This window comes from Acomys minous, assembly GCF_964271855.1.
Source record: "Acomys minous genome assembly, chromosome: 16".
Classification (NCBI taxonomy): Eukaryota; Metazoa; Chordata; class Mammalia; order Rodentia; family Muridae; genus Acomys; species Acomys minous.
The window spans coordinates 24563419-24578762 of record NC_140498.1 but is presented as its reverse complement, the minus strand read 5'-3'; positions in this window follow the sequence as shown (position 1 = coordinate 24578762).

Genomic DNA, 15344 nt, shown 5'->3' with positions numbered 1-15344 from the left:
TTGCTTACAGGAATATGGGGGGAGGGGTTACTTACCGGAAGAGAAATGGCTTAATGACAACCCCATCATCAAGTGACTTCTCACAAAAGCTAGAACCTGAAGCACACTGCAGAGCCTGCAGGCAGCTCAACAGGTTGGAGAGTAGCCTCATGAGGAGACCGGGTTGATCTCATTTAGGCAGCTCCACTGCTTTCCACTTCTTGGGGCTGCATCTTGGTTTGTTTGAAGAGTCTTTGCAGCTGGGAGATTGTTCAGAGGTCTTTATTGTTTACTCTTGGGAGGGAGGGGCCTAGTGGATCTTGTAGGTTTCAGGAACTTCCTGAAGCTGTTTTGAGTTCTTTATCTTCTGTTTTAAGGAGCTGCCCTGCAAGGTAGATTATTTCAGTCTAAGAGGAAACTGCTACACAACAAGGGAAGAGGCAGGGGAGCTCTGGAGTACCTGACCAGGGTACCTGCGGTGCAAGTATGTTCGGGTTGGAAAAGCGACTGCCCCGGTGCAGCATGGTACTCGTGCTCTTTGATGCTCCACTATAAATTTGAAGAATAGAAGTCATTCTGTAATGAATATCCTTGTAGGTCTATCTTTGAAAAATTGTTTTTGTTTGTTTTGCTGTTGTTTTACAAATTCCTAGAAACAGAATTGCCAAATCAAGATTTTTTTTTCAATATTTTATGCCTTTCGATACACTTTGCCATCTCATTGGGAACTGGTTGCCATGAAGAGAGGACCAGCACATATCGCGTCCACTCTTATAATTCTGGCACTAGCAGCATGTTAAGGATGAAGGAAACCTTTATGTTAGTGACACATTTTCAACCACAGTGACAGATCCCTATCTCAAACTAGTGTAAACAAGAAAGGAAACTTTTTGACTTATATAGATAAGAAGTGTAAGGACTAGATTAGCTTCAGACGCAATTCACAGGGTTAAAAAGCATTATTGGAACCCAGGCTGTCTTTTGCTATGGTTTGGCTTCGTTTGGGACAGATTCTCGTCAGATGTGGTTGGCAAGAACAACACTGCTAGCCACAAATGTAGAAACAATTTAGGTCGGGGCACGGCTCAGTGCGTGAGAACCCTTGCTTCACAGGCGCGGGAACCTGTAGTCAGATCCCCAGAGCCCACATTAAAAGCTCGCTGCGGATGCATGAGCACCTGCGTGCTAAGTGAGTAGGGGTAAGGGCGGAGACCGGAGTGTTGCTGGGCTTGTTGGCAGCCAGTTTAAATGCAGGCTCAGTGAGAAACACTGCTTCAAGGGAATAAGACGGTGAATAAATACAGCAGTGGCATTCATAGCCACTCATGTATGTGTACGGCGCAGACATCTAAATATGCACACAAACACAGATTCACACACTAATACACACACACCTTCAAGATAGTTAACACTCCAGGAGTATAGGCTCAAGTTTTCTTAACAGTTATATTTTATTATGAACTTATTAAGTGAGCCTACCTCCCTTACAACCCACCTAGCCCAAATAAGAGGGAGAGGAGATTAAGGAATGAAACCTGGGTGTCAGTTCCTAGGAATGATTGTCCTGGCATAGTCAGCAGGATTTCAGCCGACCAGCAATCCCTCCAAACTTTCTGCTGGAACCTGGAGCAACCAGAACCAGGAGCCTCAGCTGGAGTCCAGAGCCTTGAAGCTTTCCCTCGAGCGCTTCTCTCTAGGAGCCTCTCGCGTGAACAGCCAAAAACCAAGTCCCAACAAAAAACTCTGCCTCCTGGTTTTGGGTTCATATATATATCCTGCTCTCTCACATCTAAGTGATAAACAGCCTGTTCTCTTATCTCCCCTACATAGGAGACAAGATGCTCAGTGGTCCAGCTTGGGAAACATTTCCATTACCGAGACAACACTGAGTGTAGGATGCAACTCTCCATCCAGTCCTTGCTCCTTGACTATCCTTAGCAGAAACCTGGGTGGGGGAGAAGGACCCACTGAACCCAACTCATGGGAGAAGATGGGAATTGGTACAATGCCACCTAAGGCTCACTCACTCTCTAGCTCTCGTCCTCAGTGACTACTCAGCCAGCCGCAAAGCCGCAGCCCTCTCACTGTGCGTGTGCAGCCATGAAAGCCAGGCAGCTAAAAACGGAGCAACAGTTGGGCTATTTCTCAGCAGAGCCTTCTGAAATCAAGTGCTTCCTTCCACCTTAACTGCCATTTTTAATGAGCAAAAGCACAGGGGTGGGCTCCCCCACCCCCACCACCGACCTTTGCCGTTTGCAGTTGATATGGAGGTAGATGGAAGTCTGATGTTCATGTATAATGTTTCCCCTTTCCCCATCATTATCCTGAAACAGGTCTCCTCCTACAGATTCCAGATTTGTTTAAAGAGCTCTTCCTATTCCATCCCCCCCCACCCCCCCCACCCCCCCGACAGTCTTCCGGTTTTATCTACTTCTTCTGCTTCAGCCAGATGAGGCAGAGCTGTCTAACCCTGTGGAATCTCTGCATTGGTATGCAAGGCAGTTCAGACTAATATTGACTGTCTTGCAGACTCATCACTTCGGACTTCCAATTTGGCTTCCGTTTCAGGGTTTGTCCGTGACCCCCCGGGGAAGCTAATTTCCTTTTTCTGAACCTTGGCGGATGCAGCTATAAAATGCAAAGTAAGTATCTTGTCTGCAGAAAAAGACAGCTTCTATAGTCCTTCTTAGATCTGAGGCTGGAATTGCAGGCACACCCTCCCATCGTGACCTGCTTGTAAGAAGGTCACCTTCAAAAACAGATGGGGCGCCTGCAAGGCCAGGCCCAGGGTTCGTAAGTCCTAACACAAAATGAAAAATCCAGGACCCATTGTCCAAGATTTTGTAAGAACTGGAGCTGGTGAGACGGTACATTGGGTGGGGGTCGGGTAAGGGTCCCTGCTGCTGTGCCTGAGGACCTGAGTTCAATCTCGCTGAACCCACATGGTGGAAGAAAAGAACCAACTCCCTCAGGTTGGCCCCTGATCTGCATGCACAGGCAGTGGCATGTGCACGGCTCTCCCTACATACTCACAAATACATTAAAGAACCAGATAGATAAATGTAAGGAAGGGTAATTTCTTGAAGATGGGATAAATGTAGTCAAAACACATTGTATGAATATATGACATTCTCAAAGATAATAGAATAATAAAAATGGTTGTTTAAGAAATTTGAATATGATGACAATAGACTATTAAGCCAAGTGTCACTGAGGATGAGATCCTGTCTAATTGCATGGGGTATGCTTCTGGATGATGAAGTTAATCATGTAGGATATGGGAATTAACCAGCTGTGCTTATTAGCTGTGTGTCTTTCCTCCAAATTTTGCATTATATCTCTGAGCTGTCTTGTGTCAACTTGACCTAAGCTAGAGTCGTCAGAGAAAAAGGAGCTTCCATGAGATCCAGCTGCAAGGCATTTTTCTCAGTTAGTGATCAGTGGAGGAAGGCCCAGCCCATTGTGGGTGGTGCCATCTCTGGGCTGGTGGTCCTGGGTTCTACAAGAAAGCCAACTGAAGCCAGGTGTGGTGGTTCACGCCTTTAATCCCAGCACTCGGGAGGCAGAGGCAGGTGGAGTTCGAGGCCAGCCTTGTCTACAAAGCAAGTCCAGGATAGCCAAGGCTACACAGAGAAACCTTGTCTCGAAAAACAAAACAAAATAAAATAAAGAAAGCAAGCAAGCAGGCTGAGCAAGCCATGGGGAGCAAGCCAGTAAGCAGCACCCCTCCATGGCCCCTGCACCAACTCCTGTCTCCTAGTTCCTGCCCTGTTTGAGTTCCTGTCCTGACTTCCTTTGGTGATTAACAGCAATGTGGAAGTATAAGCCAAATAAACCCTTTTGTCCCGAACTTGCTTTTTGGTCATGGTGTTTCATTACAGCAACAGAAATGCTAAGACAGGCTGCATCATCTCTTACAGAAGCATAAGAATCAAATGCCCACCAAAACAAACAAACAAACAAACAAAAAAAGAGTGATGCGGGGTGGGAGTGACAATGTCTGTGACATGGTGGTAAGCAAGTCTCCCACCTAAAGGATCAGCTGGAACGGAGCCAGGCCAGTTATCACTAGAGGAGAACTAACGCTTAACCTTTTCTGGCTCTATTTTTTTTTTTTTTCAAGAGAGGCCCAAATCAGGCTTTTAAAAAGAAATCTGACATCTAACTGCTGGTAACTGTTAAGAAATGACCAAACTGAGCAGTGGTGGCACATGCCTTTAATCTCAGCACTCAGGAACCAAAGGCAGTCAGATCTCTGTGAGTTAGAGACTAGCCTGATCTACAAAGTGAGTCCAGGACAGGCAAGGCTACACACAGAGAAACCCTGGCTGGAAAAAACAAAACAAAACAAACAGAAAACTTGGGCCTAAAGCAAAAGGATGCATACAGTATCTCTTAGGCACCCAATCAAAGAAAAAGGATTCTCCAAGTGTCCTGTCCAGTCGCTCCCCTCCCGCCTCCAAGCAATAGCATCAGCACCTCTTAGCAACACATCATTAGCATCTCCCCATTGCAGCCAATGCCTAACACTGTAGGAGAAAACTTTCCAAGTGATTTTGATTTAAGCTCAAGTTTGAGAACCACCATCTGTCACGTTAACGTTTCTCAGAGAGACGCGAGCAGACATCCACTCCTTCCACACAGGCCACTGATGACAGTACAAAGTAAGATTCCACTAAACTCCAACTTTGCTGAACAATCAGTTTGTTGTGTTTCCTTCTAGACCATGGTTGAGAGGTTATGCTACAGGAGGGTAGGCGACCCCCAAACAGCTGCATCACCCTCAGATCTCACCCCATCATGGGTGACTATTTTGTGGAAACTATTAATAAGTTCCCATCTCAGTTAACCTCCTACTTCATATATATATATATATATATATATATATATATATATATATATATGTGTGTGTGTGTGTGTGTGTGTGTGTGTGTGTGTGTGTGTGTGTGTGTGTATACACATATACATACCTATACATATACACCATATACACACACACTTTAGCATCTTCCCAAACCACAACAATTAATAGTAAGCACAAGGGAAGAAACCTTGTATTCTTGTATTCCCTGGAGCCAAACACACCGGCAAGAAAGACAGTGGATGAAGAAAACGTCATAGCCTTTTTGTCTGGTCATACCTAATCTTCCCATCTCTAGGTTGGAGTAGAGATGACCTTAGCCTGTAGCCATGACAACAAATCGAGCAGGATAGTATGGAGGTAGCTACATATAGGAAATGGAGCTATTGGCACCCCTTGTTGAAGCACAAGATCCTTACCTGGGATTCCAACCATTTCTCTGTCCTGCCTTCCCTCCTGCCCCACCCCCACCCCCTCCTACCCCCACCCTCACCCCCTTGTCCTTGTTTTTCTTAGTGCATTGTTTCTTAAGGTCAATTGTTGGCTTCTGTGTTGCAGGACAGATGGAGGAACAAGAGGCTGAATCTTGGGTGCTTTGGCCCTGGGCGTCTTACCTTCTTTAAGGGCTTTCTGATAACACATCACTGGAAATCGTCATCTTTTTTCCCTTTTCCCTTTCATTCATTTATTTATTTAATCACTTTACAGCCTGATCCAAGCACCTTCCCTTCTCTCCTCCCAGTCCTGTTCTTCCCTCCTCCCCTTCCCGCCTCCTCCTTCTTAGGGAAAGGGAGCCCCACCCCACCCACCCCACGCATGGACACCAACCCACCCTAGCACATCAAATCACTGCAGGACTAAGTGCATCCTCTCCCACTGAGGCCAGACAAGACAGCATAGCCAGGGGAAAGGGATCCAAAAGAGTCAGAGACAGCCCCTACTCCCATTGCTAGAGAACCCACATGATGACCAAGCTGCACATCTGCTACATATGTGTAGGGGGCCTGGGTCTAACCCATGCATGGTCTTTGGTTGGTGGTTCAGTCTCTGTGAGTACCCATGGGCCCAGGTTAGTTTATTCTGTAAGTCTTCTTCCTCTTCTTTCTTTCTTTCTTTCTTTCTTTCTTTCTTCTTCTTCTTCTTCTTCTTCTTCTTCTTCTTCTTCTTCTTCTTCTTTCCTCCTCCTCCTCCTCCTCCTTCTCCTTCTCCTTCCTGTCCTTGTTTTTTTGAGACAGGGTTTCTATGTGTAGCCTTGGCTCTCCTGGATTCACTTTGTAAACCAGATTGACCTCGAACTCACACTGATCTGCCTGCTAGGATGTGCCACCCCTCCCAGCTTTCTGCAAGTCTTCTTGTGGTGTCCTTGATCCCTCTGGCTCTTTCAATCCTTCTTCCCATTCTTCAAAAAAAAAAAACTGGAGCTGAGCATATTGTTTGGCTGTGGGTCTCTGCATTCCATCAGCTGTTGGCTGGAGCCTCTCAGAAGACAGTTATGCTAGGCTCCTGTCTGCAGTAGCAGAGTATCCTTAATAGTGTCAGGGGTTGGCTTTCTCCCATGAGGTAGGTCTTAGGTTAGACCAGACATTGGTGGACATCATCGTCTTTAGAGAAACTAAAAGCTTTCAGATCCTGCTAGCTCTTTTGGACACCAACCACCAAAGCCCAGTAGCATTCTGTCAATCCAGGGACATCCTTCACACCTTTTACAATAACCAAGTTGAGAGCACCCGGATTGGCATCCACAATCATATGCCTGTGGTTGGACAGACTTGGGCTTCCTCCCTCCGGTCCTCCTTGGTCTGTATCAGTGGTTCTCAACCTGTGGATCAAGACCCCTTTTGGCAACATTCTATCTCCAAAAAAATTTACATTATAATTCATAACAGTAGAAAAATTACAGGTATGAAATATCAATGAAAATAATTTTATGGTTGAGAGGGTCACCACAACCATAAAGTATATTAAAAGGGGTCACAACACTAGGCAAGTTGAGAACCACTGGTTTATAGTGAATGCCCCTGACTCAATAGCAAGTGCACTCTGCATGGGACAAGGCACCTTGCATCATGGGAAAATCTTGTCATTCCCAGCACTGAAGTGGTCCTTCACATAACCCTTCTACTCTTCACCCAGAGCATCAGCAGCTACTTCTGCAGCCAAACGGTTCTCACAGAAAGTCTGAAGCTTGCATCCATTGTCCACTTCAATGTGTGGCTGGGAAGGAGATATTTACCTTCATCTTACGTGGCTGACTGCCTAGAAGAGGAGGCACCACACACGAAGAAGTACATTTCAGATCACCAACTTTAACATAAGATTCCTTTTGCAAGATCATTTCACATTCTGTGACTGTAGCTCACTGCCTTCCTCAAGGCAATATTTGCCATTTCTCAAACACTGGACACTTCCTAGCTCTCTGCACCTCTTTTCTTTGTAAAATAATTTTCTTTTTCAAGATGCAGCTGAGGACAGGTGTTATGGTACATGCCTCCAATTCCAGAACTCAGGCAAATCAAACTAACTTCTTATAGATCAATGAACAACTTATGGCTTCAGAGGCCCCTTGGATACACCCAGAGGGCAGAGGTTTCGGCTCTGAAACACGAACCTCCACCTCAGCTGGCTCAGGAAACCCATTGAGTTTTGCTTACTGCCTCCTTGGGATTGTGTTATGGCCACATGACTTAGGGAAGTTATCCTCCTTGGAATGTCAAGACCCTCTTCACTGAGATGGGATCCCAAGTGCCCACCTCAGTATAGCTTTGCAGAAGGAACAAATAAGGTACCACTCAGAAATATCTATGTAAAAGGTTGAGGCCATCTGAAGATTTTTACCAGGACAGAGGGGGCGGGGGAAACGCCTGAGTGAGGGCAACTGCTAGCTGAAGAAAGGAAACAGCTGCCGGAAGCTGGCTCCCGGAGGTCCATTTTGCATCACTAGCTGCTTACAAGATTTGACTTCCTGCTTCCAGGCTGGTGTGTAAGAGTTTAGGACATGACTCTTCCGTTCATGTGAGCAGTGACTTCATGTGACAAAGCTCAGAGAAGAGACCATGCTTGACTATATACACCAGGTGTGATGCCAGCACGAGCTAAATGAGACCTGTCTGGAAAAACAAAATAAAATAAACATACACTAAGAGAAAACAGAAACTAAAATCCCAAATAGGTAAGGATATGGATTTTTCATATCAGAATTTCAAACATCTATTACCTCACTAATGGCTTGAAGGGAGAAGTAGATAATAGGCAAAAGCAAGGGATGTAAATGTAATTATAGAAATCTAAAAAATTAAGAGGAAATGCTAGAGCTAAGAAAACATATACGGAGTGGCACTTACTAATAGACTGGATGTGGTGGAGAAAGAATGTCTGTGCCTCATGATGTAACAACAGAAAGTTACAGTAGGTGCCGGATACAGCTCAGTTGGTCCAGTGGTTACCCACCATGCACAAAGCCCTGGGTTCCATCCCCAGCGCCCCATACACCAGGTATGGTGGTTCACTCCTGTAATCCCAACACTCAGGAAGCAGAGGCAGGAGGAAGAGAAGTTCAACGTCATCCTCAAATGGCTGAGACCAGTGGAAGGCAGTGATGGACAGAACTCCAAACAGAACACTTGAGAACTGTGGGACAGTTTTATAAAAGGTATATAGATAGGTACATGATTGAGGAGTGCTGGAAGAAAGGGGAAACTAAGGAAATATTTAAAGCTCTAATGATGGAAAACATCCCCAAACTAATGTCAGACACTAATCCACAGATCCAGGAAGTTCAGAGAATACCAAGAAGGGTGCATCCAAACCAAGGGGCTGCGAGGTGTACCGGGGGCTCAATAGTAGAGTGGCTGCTCCTCCTCCTCCTCCTCTTCTTTCTCTCCTCCTTCTCCTCCTCCTCCTTCTTTGTCTATTTGGGTTGTTTTTTTTTTGTTTGTTTGTTTATTTTTTGTTTTTTGTTTTGTTTTGTTTTGTTTTGTTTTTGAGACAGGCTGTCCTGGAACTTGCTTTGTAGACCAGGCTGGCCTCGAACTCACAGCGATCCACTTGCCCAAGGGCTGGGAGTAAAGGCATGCACCACCACACCCGGTTTCTTTTAAGAAGTTTTCAGGATTTTTGTTTGTTTGTTTGTTTGTTTAAGATTTATTTACTTATTATTTATACAGTAATCTACCTGCATGTTAGCCTACATGCCAGAAGAGGGCAACAGATCTCATTATAGATGGTTAGGGGCCACCATGTGGTTGCTGGGACACATGCCTTTCATCCCAGCAGATGAGTGTCTGAGTTTGAGGGGAGCCCTGGGTACAGACTGAGTTCCAGGACAGCCAGGGCTTCACAGAAAACTGAAAAAAAAAATTCTTTTTTCTTTGCCTGATTTAACAAAACTTGAAAGTTGTAAGCACAGGTGCAGTTTTTAGTTTAAACTGAAATGTTCTCTAAGTCGAAAGTGACTTCCATGTCTTTCTTCCATGGGGTGGCTCAGACCCAGGGCCTTGGACATGCTAGGTAGCCACTCTACTGTTGGGCCCCTGGTACAGCACGCAGCCCCTTGGTTTGGACTTTTGTTTCTGCACGCATCCTTCTTGGTATTCTCTGAACTTCCTGGATCTATGGGTTAGTGTCTGACATTAGTTTGGGGACATTTTCCATCATTATGGCTTTAAATATTTCATTAGTTCTTCCTTTCTTCCAGCACCCCTTAGTAATGTACTTCTTTTAAAAAAAACATTTTGGGGGGGAGGGGTGCAGATAAGGGGAAATGTAGAAAACAATCAAAGCACAGCAGCCAATTCCTCTTCAAACGCCATCGAAGTTACATAATGGTTGAGTGTACTATTTAAAGTGTTGAGAGAAAAACTCAAGTTCTGAAATTACTCTTCAGAAGTGAAGAACAAATACACCAGGGAACTGGCGAGGTGGCTCACTCGTTACGTGCCTGTGTACGCAGCACTTGGTATCACCAGTACTTCCTCAAAGAAAGATGAACAAACAATAATATCAATGAATTTAATTGTATATGTTTATATTCACACTGTGTGTGTGTGTGTGTGTGTGTGTGTGTGTGTGTGTACTACTTATTATAAGATATGCTTGACCAGCCGGGCATAGAGGTGCACATTTGTAATCCTAGCACTCAGAGAGGCAGAGGCAGGCAGATCTCTGAGTTTGAGACCAGCCTAGTCTACAAAGCAAGTCCAGAACAGCCAAGGCTACATAGAGAAAAAAAAAAAAAAAAAGAACAAAAATATATGGTTGACTTTGGTGTATGATGTTTTATTTTCAAACGTTTTATAATAAAGTTTTAAAAATAAAAAATGAAATGGGTGACAAGAAAAATTTATGGATTTGAAGAATTGTATTTTATTTTTGAAGATCATTGCTTATTTTTGTGTATATTAATATTTGCCTGCATGTAGGTAAGTAGTTCATTTATGTGCCTGCTACTCAAAGAGGTCACAAGAGGGCATTAGAACACCTAGAAGTGGAGTTATAGATGGTTGTTAGCTGCCATGTGGGTGCTAGAAACCAAACTCAGGTCCCTTATAAGAGTAGTCAGCAATCTCAACCATCTTACCAGCTTGGCTATTTTATTACTATAAGGTTCTCATAGTACTTGCTAAATGATATAGTGCTATTTGAAACTGAACTTACATTAAATGGAAATATATTTTTCTTTTTTGTTTTTTCAAGACAGTGTCTCTCTGTGTTAGCCTTGGCTGTCCAGGACTTGCTTTGTAGACCAGGCTGGCCTTGAACTCACAGCTATCTGCTTGCCTCTGTCACCCCCATGTAAATGTATTTTTCAAAGCTTAAGATAACTGCTAAAAAAAAGTAACTTAGTTAATACACTAAAAAAAAGAAACAAACTTTGATTAGTCAGATCAATAATTTCTAATAAATATTGTAAGGCATAAGTCAAAGGAGAAGAATGAAAGAATAAAGATTTGGTTTGATCTCACATGGCGAAAGCAGACATTTTTTGGCATGAGAGGTTGATGCCTAGCATTTAGGGACTGCATAGAACAGAGCTAAGAACCATTTTAGAATTGAGAAAAGGGAGATGGGCGGTCGTCACTTCCCAGTCCCAGCAACTGCTTTTCTGGATGGACTGCCTTTCAGAACTGCTGGGTGGGAGATAGGTGAGATGGCCTGCCTGCTCCTACAACCCTGAGCTCCACTGTGTGTGTGGTGTGTGTTAGCTGCTTTCCGGAATTCCATAGATGGCAGATTTCCAGAAACACAGGGTCTGCTGTGGTAGTAGGGTTTGCTTTATTCCAGACACTCCAGTTTAACAGTGTCTATACTGTTAAACTAAGAGGCTTTGTAAATGTCTAGGTAAATCTCATAGAAAAAACAAGACAGTATTTTTACAACCTGCAGAATCATCTAATCAAAACCATCCTTAATCTATGTTACAACCTCCCTTAAAAACCAACTAAGGAACCCCAACAAAACTATTATATTTAAAATATTGGTTGAAAGGCTTCTGAGTAGAGCGTCCTCTCTGTCTTTTCCACGGATGAGTATCCCATTAGCTGTTTTTATTATAGACACCTCTATATGATGAGATAAGTAACACGTGAGAAATAGTTAACCCACTGGCTGTCTTGAGAGTGTGAGGCCCCTCAAACCCCATTTCTGAAAAGGAAACAACGTTTTTAGGGGGAAACGGCCTGACCATGAACTCTACTTTCAAAAAGCCCACAAGAATGTGCTTCCCATCAATTCATCTCTGATAATGTTTAGCCATCACCCCTAGAAACGGACAGCCAATCAGGGACAGCCAGGACTCCGGGCCTGAGAAAGGTAGGGTTGCTTAGCTACCAGCTTGAAAAGCCCCCAATTCCTGAAACTCCCCTTTCTGGTCTTTGAAAGAGGCCTGCATGTTCCCCTCTGGACCAGGTTGTCACTATTTTCTTTGAGCAGTCGATCCCAGGGTGCTGGAATAAAGGTTCTTTGCTTTTATATATGACTTCGGACTCCTGGTGGTTTTTGGTTTTGTTTTTGTTTTTTGGGGGGGTGGGGTCCTCGCTATCTGGGCATAATAAGAGCATAAGGTTTTCATTTTTGGGCTGGTTTGTTGCTCCACTTTTCCTTGTCAGAGAGCCAGGGGGCCAACCTGATCCAGGACAGGGATTCTGGAGGACATTTTGAGAAGAACAAGCAAAAGCCTGATGTGGGAGGACCAAATCCCATCTTCAGAGGCAGTTTCTCAGTGAGTTGTAGAACTCCTACCCAGCTGCAGGAGCCTGCTGCCACCACTTTTATTTTAGCAGCTCCCATTCGGCAGCATAGTGCAGATAAAATTCTACTTGTAGCACACTTGGATGAGTAAAAAAACATCAGTAACCATATGGACTAGAATCGTCATCTTATTCTAGGCAAGATTTAGGGGATCCCCAGGAGGGAAGAGGCCCCTGGATCTCAACAAGACTTTTTGCGTCAAAGGAAAAAGAGATCCATGGGCCAGCAGTTCATCTCTAAGGCACCGAGAGGGCAAACTTTAGGGGATGAGGGAAAGAAAGGGCAGTGGTGGGTAGACTGTCGTTGGGTTGGGGGCGCAGAGAGGCAGTGTGGGAAAAGCCCCTTGAGGAAGTTTGGCAGGGTTCGTCTTGGACACGTGAGAGAAGATCTGGGAAATTCTGTTTAGATATTTGAGCTAAAACAAATGAACAAACAACCACTTATATGTAGAACAAACAAACAACAACAACAACAACAAAAACCACTTATATATAGAGCAAAGGAAAGGACATGGAAGACAGGGAACCTGGGACCATTTGCAATTTCAATGGAGGAATTTTGTCAAAGTCCCATTAGATGGTAGGTTCCAACATGCCACATTTAGGTCAGCAGTTTTGGTTGTCAAGATCATATTAGGGACAGAACAGGAACCAACTTGATGCCCCGTTGTTTAAATGGTCTAGGAGACAGGCCAAGGGGCTCTCTTTAGGGACATAGGGTCATTGCCCCCTGTTGTAGGTTTTGGATGGGCTGAAGCTAGTTTCTTACTTGATGTGTCCGCAGCACAATTCCCGACCCTTTCTCAAGGGATCAGTGATCAGGAAGAGTAACAAGTCCTCTCTACCTACTAATGTGTCTGCAGAAAAAAATGGCAGGTGTTGTGTCCCTCTCAAGTGCCAAAGGTTGGGTTAGAACAGTAGTTTTTCTAATGCTGCAGCCCTTTGATAAAGTTCCTCGTGTGGTGGTGACCCCCAACCATAAAATTAGTTTCGTTGCTTCTTTACAACCGAAATTCTGCTACTATTATGAATTGTAATGTAAATCTCTTTGGTTTTCCTTTGGTCTTAGGTGACCCCTGTGAAAAAGTTTGGTAAGGTTCGGTAGACTCACAAAGGGGTTGAGACCCACAGGTTGAGAACCAGTGAGTTAGATGCTAAGAAAAAAGAGTGGGTTTACCATTCATGCAAATAATGGAGGCCAAGGGTCTCCCAGAAAGAAAGACAAAGTAACACTAGGAAATGGAGGATGGAGGAAGAGCCTGGTAGAGGAAGAGGCCTGGTCACGATGGACCTTCTGGGAAGCCCTTCCTAAATTTCAGCACTAATTAATGTAAGAATCTGACTTTACTGGATTGCAATAAAGAATGCTCATTCAGGTCAACCTCAGTGGCCGGCAGACTTGTATTGGTCTGAGAGGCTGGCAAGCTCCAGACCCTGCAGCTTGGTACCCAAGGCTACAGGAGGATGCACCGTGCAGGGTCTCAAACTCCTAGTCAAGAGTAGGACAGAAACTGCTTTTGGGTAAATCATTTTTGAAATCAGGGTGTGAGATGAATAAGGTTGCAGGAGAGCGCAGGAAGGACTGGCCATGAGAGCCAGTAGTTATCTCACGACCTTAGTTCCGGTGCCATGGCAACCGTGTGTAAGGCTCAGACACCACCCTCCTTTGCAGATGAAGCAGCAGAGACACAGAAAAGTTGGTGGCTCTGCCCAAGGCCACACAGCTTTTATAGAGAAGGGATTTAACCCCTGGCGGAAAGGCTTCGCATAATATTGTCTTTGAACCATAATAGAAAGATATCAATGGGAGAGCAACAGGTCTACCTGGAGCTCAGTGTTCTCAACGGCAGCACGAGGAAGCCAGCCATTCAGAGAGAGGTGGCAAGTGCAAATCCTGCTGAAGACAGAGAGAGACGTGTGCATGGGGTGTAACTTGGGAAGTAGGTAGAGACAGAAGGATAAGTCCTGAGGTTATCCTTGGCTACCTCGTGAGTTTGAGGCTAGTCTGCCCTATGAGAGACCCTGTCTCAAAACAAAAGCAAAAACAGAATGACAGCCAGGGACAGCCAGGGATTACTCCTGTAATCCCAGCACTCCCAGAACCCGGGAGGCAGAGACAGGTGGTTCACTGTAAGTTCTAGGTCAGCCTGGTCTGCAAAGCGAGTCTAGGACAGTCTAAAGACTGTCTTAAAAACCTAAAAGCTAAACTAAACAAAAAAAACAAAATGAGAAATGGTAGTTTGACCTTTTCCTTGTATTTCTTTCTATATTTACAACCTACCTGTACCCTAATAACTAAAGTTGTATTATTTAGGAGAGAGAGGGTGGGGGGTGGGGGGGGGGGAAGAGGGAGAGGGAGAGGGACGGGGAAAGCCAGAGCAAAAGCTTCTATACTTCCACACTCTTACCACACAGACTGCTGCTAACCCTTATCACACTTCTTTCGAGCCTTTTAACAAGTGCTGTTCCTTTGCCTAGCTGAGATTCTGCTTAGATGTAATTTTGGATCTCTCATTTTTCTCTTCCTGAACAGCAGAGCATAAACCCTCACAACAGTTTTAGGTGGCTGGGTAATAATCCATCATATGAAAATTATGTAATTTATGGCCTCTTCCTTCACTGCTGGATCTTTAGGTTGTTTCCAATATTTTTGCTATTATAAATAACCCACTGTGAGCATGTTAGCCCATAAATCTTTTATTGCACTGCCGAGTATGCTGCTTGTAGGATCTTTTCCCAGAAATATAATTATGAAGTGTCACAGATATTTCAAAGATTACATGAAGAAGTGGTGTCCCCGATAAATGGCAATACATTCTTTTTAAAGATAAAGAATATTCGATTTTTACATTTTATTTCTTTATGCGCATAAAGTATTTTGTCTACTTTTATGTATGTGCTTCACTTGCAGAAGCCTGGTGTCTCTGGAGGACAGGAAGAGGGTGTGGAACTCCTTACAGATAGTTGTGAGCCATCATGTGAGTGCTGGGCACTGGACCCAGGTCCTCTGCAAGGACACTCAGTGCCCCTAACCCTTGCCATCTCTCCAGCCCCAGCCCCAGTGCACACATTCTGCACAAAGAAATGGCCGGCCTTCCAGGTGTAGAAGTTGTAAGCCGACTGCTGGTCCTTGTGTCAGTGTGGCACGGGATGGCTCTCAGGCACACAATTTCTGTCTCCGAGCTTGTACGAGAACCACTGCACTTTCTCTCCTACGAGCTACTTCTCAATTTGGTTTCTCTCTCTCTCTCTTTTTTTTT